The sequence below is a fragment of the Mirounga leonina genome, unplaced genomic scaffold, assembly GCF_011800145.1.
Source record: "Mirounga leonina isolate KUSES-001 unplaced genomic scaffold, KU_Mleo_1.0 Mir_418, whole genome shotgun sequence".
NCBI classification, from domain to species: Eukaryota; Metazoa; Chordata; class Mammalia; order Carnivora; family Phocidae; genus Mirounga; species Mirounga leonina.
In genome coordinates, this window is record NW_023270739.1 from 15,170,466 (window position 1) to 15,176,102 (window position 5,637).

The following is a 5,637-nucleotide window of genomic DNA, read 5'->3' on the forward strand; positions in this document are numbered from 1 at the left end:
ATAAAATAAAATAAAATAAAATAAAATAAAATAAAATAAAAATTACCCTGTTCCTTGTAATAAGTAATTTTACTTTTTGTTTGAATTCATATTTTTCATTTTATTTTTTCCACATTTTTCGTATTAAGAAAATTTTAGAATTGGAGGAAGAATGAACCAACAGAGAATTTGGATTTGAGGTATTGCTAACATTAGAAATAGAGAGATGTTGAGATGTTTATGTATCTACTTTCAGAACCATTTAAAGATACTTACAAATAAAGCGCTTCCCTACAAGCCAGTTTCAAACAGAAGTCAATGAAAAGCAAGATCGGTCACAAGTCTGACATAATGGCATCTGTTTTAGAAAATGCCTGAAAAATCAAAATACTGTGCTCTGTGGAAGATGATGAGGTATGGCATCTGTGGTTTGGATTGAAAAAAAAAAAACCAACTAGATTAAATGTAAATGTTTATTGACAATAATGAGAAAAAGTACTTACAATTTTCAAATAAGGACACTTAAATAGTGTGCTATATGTAATTTTTATTTCCAATTTGTTTTTCTTTTAAACTGTATGGCCAACTTACCCTTCTTACTTGGTGACTCCCCAGGCCCCACTCTTTGGCCCCCACCTCTAGCTTTCTACTTTGTCTTACCCTGTGACTCGCTACAATCGGAACCGAACGGGGGATATGAGAAATCGGTGTAGGCTGTGAATTCTGCTAAGCGGGAAGAGTTACAAAGTCACTTCTGCTTTAGTTGAAGCAGAAGGACACTGGCAGTTTGGCAGGCCATGGGTCATGTGATCCGCTGACCTCTCTCTGGGCTCCGTGACTCTGCCTAGTAACAATTGATTAATGGTGTATGGTAACTCTGGAGAGCAGGTCTCATCCGTTCCCCTGAGTTGAAGACTTCCTCATTATCTTAGGCCTTTCACTGCTGCCCTTAGGAAATTTTACTCACAAATTAGGTTGAACAAAGTCTCCTCAAAGAAAATTATTTTCGGTGTTTGGTCATCAGGGAGCAGAAGGCTTGATGGTCATTTACTGCATTGACAAAGGGTATGGGAGGCAAGTGGCCATTATAGGGCCCGGACACCGTTTGGGCCTCCTCCCTCTGTGCTCTGGGGCTGGGCTTTCAGAAGAGGCAATGTAATGAAAACTATCACTTGAGTGACAAGTTGGCCTCAAACTTTTTTGGGGTGGAGACAGAATATCTGATTTTCGTGCTGGTGTAGAGGTTATGTACACATTTATTTATTGAGCTTTAGTATCCAATAGCCATCTGGATTTGTGACAGGCACAGCTAATTGTCTACGCACTACTCATTCTCTGCTTCTTAGTAACCGAACCCTGGTTTTATTTAAGGCAACAATATGCTAGGTTAAAAAATACTCTCATCTCCATACTTCCTGGTAGCTAGAGTCATGGCGTTAACCTATTCTGGTCAACAGAGTTGTTGACCAGAGTTATAAGCATTTATAAGTTATAAGTTATAAGCAGAATTCTACTGAAAAAGCTACCATTTTCCTGATACAAGGAACACAGCTGGTCTGTCCTTTGTCCCTTACTTTTCTCCTTCCTGCTTTATGACAAATGCAATACCCGGAGAGGGAGCAGCCATCTCCTGACCCTCAGGACAACAGCCACAGGCTAAGGATGGTACGGCCGGGAGCTAGAAGGCAACTGAGCTGAGGGATGAGCCCTGAATTCTCTACCCTTGGATTTCGTCTTATGTAAGAAAGATTAAACTCATTTGATTAAGGCACTGAAGTCTGGTGTCTATCATATACAACTGAATATGTTCAAATTCTGGCCTATCATTTTCCACTTGGGCGATGCTCTCTGGACCTCAGTTTCCTTCATCTACCAGGTGGGGTGGGCAATGGCTGTCCTTACCTCAGAGGGTCATTGTCGTGAGGATTCAGTGCAGCAGACAACACATGCCAAAGTCTTAGCATCTGACATGTGGAAGGTGTTGATTATGTATTAGCGATTATTATTATTACTAAGGATTTAGTGCTGGTTGCCATTGTCTCTGATGTGCCACTGTGTTTTGTCTCTCTCTGGTATTCAAGTTTATCTCATCTTTTTAGAATCCAAAAGATGACCAGATATTTACATTATTTATGCTGAGCTAGCATTTGACACATCATTTACTTCTCATCTATCCCGTATGTACCCAGTCCATGGACAAATTGCTGAATCACAAAACAAAGTCAAATATAAACTATTAGATATAATTGGATTATGATTTTTTAAATCTAAAATCTATTAACATACAACATTTTATTAGTTTCAGAGGTAGAGTTTAGTGATTCTTCAGTTGCATGTAACACCCAATGCTCATTACATCACTTGCCCTCCTTAATGCCCATCACCCAGCTACGCCATCCCCCCAACTACCTCCCCTCCAGCAACCCTCAGTTTGTTTCCTACAGGTAAGAGTCTCTTATGGTTTGCCTCCCTCTCTGTTTTCATCTTATTTTGTTGTTCCTTCCCTTCCCCTATGTTCTTCTGTTTTGTTTCTTAAATTCCACATATGAGTGAAATCATATATTTGTCTTTCTCTGACTGATTTATTTTGCTTAGCATAATACCTCTAGTTCCATCCATGTCATTGCAAATGGCAAGATTTCATTCTTTTTGATGGCTGAGTAATATTCCATTGTATGTATATACCACCTCTCCTTTATCCATTCTCAGTCGATGGACATGACTTGAGTGGCTGTTTCTATTTCCAGAGGGACAAAGAAACTGGTCTTTTTTAAGGGAAAACAAGCCATGATTTAAATCCAGATCACCTATTTGAATACTAAATTAGAGATTTCTCTTTGTTACCAGGAGCAAGGAATCAGAAGTTTGGCTTTTGATTCAGAAGTCTTTTGCAAGCAAGTTATGTTCACTGGGCTTTTGTGCCATTCAACTAATCAAAGAAATTTTGGAATTTTCTGTTGTCAACAATCAGAAAGCTTTTTTTTAGTAACACCTTTTATGCCAGGGTAGAGGGATAAAAATATGTCAGCTTGACTGCAATCCATTCCACAAATAATTTGAGTCTATTTTAGGTATTTTTTCTCTCTTACCCTTGAAGTGTATTTTTATAACTTTTTTTTTTTTAAAGCATAAGCATCAGGAGACCTGATTTCTTTTTTTTTTATTTTTTATTTTTTATTTTTTTTTAAGATTTTATTTATTTATTTGAGAGAGAGAATGAGAAAGAGAGAGCACATGAGAGGGGGGAGGGTCAGAGGGAGAAGCAGACCCCCTGCTGAGCAAGGAGCCCGATATGGGACTCGATCCCGGGACTCCAGGATCATGACCTGAGCCGAAGGCAGTCGCTTAACCAACTGAGCCACCCAGGCGCCCAGGAGACCTGATTTCTAATTTAAATTTTGTATTACCTTGAATAAATTATTTCACTTCTCTGGGCCCTGGTTTCCTCATTTGGATAATGAGAAGAACTTTCAGAGCTGATGGTCTATGATTCTGTGCTTTCTCCAACTTTGCCAACCTCCCTCTCCTGTACCTATCACATCTTAGTTTACCTACTTTCAACACTGTCCTTCCTTTTTGCTATCCCATAGAATACCTTAAATTATTCCAATTCACTCCCATACTCTATGATCCATTCTTTTTTCTCTTTATGTCAGACCTTAGAAAAGAGGGACAAACAGATCTAAAAGCTGAGAGATGTCTCAATTATAAGAAGAAACTACACATGTTTTGCCTCTTTACTGCAAAGTAATAGAAATAATAATACTGATGAGGATGATGGGGCCACTTGGGTGACTCAGTCGGTTAAGTGTCCGACTCTTGGTTTTGGCTCAGGTCGTGATCTCAGGGTGCCAGGATCGAACCCCAAGTCGGGCTCTGCACTCAGTGGGAAGACTGCTTGTCCCTCTGCCCCTACCCCCACTCTCATTCTCTCTCTCAGATAAATAAATAAATCTTTTATTTTGTTTATTTATCTGAGAGAGAGAGAGAGAGAGAATGTGCAGGTGGGAAGGGCAATGGGAGAGAGAGAATCCGATTCCCCACAAAGCAGGGAGCCCAACACAGGGCTTGATCCCAGGACCCTGAGATCATGACCTGAGCCAAAGGCAGACGCTTAATCAGCTGAGCCACCCAGGTGCCCCAAATAAATAAATCTTAAAAAAAATACTGATGATGATGATGATGATAGCTAAAGTGTATTGATTACTTAGTATGTGCTAGCCTGTGCTAAGCATTTTATACATACTTCTGGCCAGTGAAGCATCAAAGAAATCCGTTGGGCTTCTCAAGAAAGACCTACTTATCATTGCTAAAGGAGAGGCACATGAGAAGTCCCAGTTCAGAGCAGCAGCAGCTATTTTTACACAGGGAAGGCAGGTCAAGAGAGTTCCAGAGATGCTGGATAATATCTCTGTTATTGATAAACGGTCAATGGTCAGCCCACTTACAGACTTCTTGTCAACAGAATAACAAACATATACATGATTTGAGCCAGGTTTTCTGCCCCTTGTAAGCACAAGCTTTCCAACTGATAGAAATGATTATGTGCCAGGCAGTGCTAAGCCTTTTATACCTTATTTAATCTCACAGTAATTCTAAGAGGTAGGTACTGTCACTTCCCTAAATTTTGCAGATGAGGAAACAGGTTGAGAGAGCTCATGCACCAGACCCAAATCACAGACTGTTAGTGACTCTGTGGTGATGTCTGCTTTCCCCATAAGGCCCTGAGCCACCTGTGGTCTGAGACCATCAGTCACTCCTCGTACCTCTAGGTGGCAGGTGGATCTCCAGAAAGCCAGTGGAATGCTTACTGAATGGATGCTCTATTTTTCATGTCCAGTTCACTCTACCCCCACCCCTTTTTTTCATATTTGTCTCAAGCCAATATAAGGTCATGGTCAAGGGATGATACTTGTGAACAAAATCTTCTGTATCCTTATGTTTCCAAACAGGCACGATGGAATAAAAAATAAAAACTCCAAGTAGTTGTTTATATCTATAGCAGTTTTGAAATTTTGGAAATGTGAGAAGCCCTTGCCATGTCATTTAATGTTCTCGGGGAACAGTTTTGATTAGGAACACTCAGGTGTCAAGACTCAGGAGAGATTCATAAAGTCTGTCACAAGTCTTTGATGATATTCTGTCGCTCAAAAGCTCTCCTTATCCCCAAATTTACCTAAATGGTATCTTAGATGAAGCTGGCACAAAGTTTTCAGGCTTTTTTCCCCTCCTAATAATTAAAATGGACTTTTAATGAAATATGTATTGCATTTGAAAATACTTGCAAGTTACTTATTCTCTCTCCATCTTGGTTTTCTGGACCTGAAAGAAGACAAACTTTCAAAAGTTCATTCATTCATTCTGTCATTCACAAAACATTTACTGAGCAGCTACTACATGTCAAGGAAGGTGATAAGCACCAGAAACAGACTGGTGCAGAGAGACGACATTAACTTTCTCTTTAAATGTGGATAGCACCAAGTGATAGCACATAGAACTAAGAAATAGCATAGATGGCCCACATGGATGTCTGGGTGATATGGGGTAATCAGCACCTGACCTGATGGCTTTCAAACTCAAATCTGTAAAAATGAAAAGTAAAATGAAAATGGTTTGGCCTAACTTTCTTTTCTTTTCTAGTAAATATAAAAGACAATT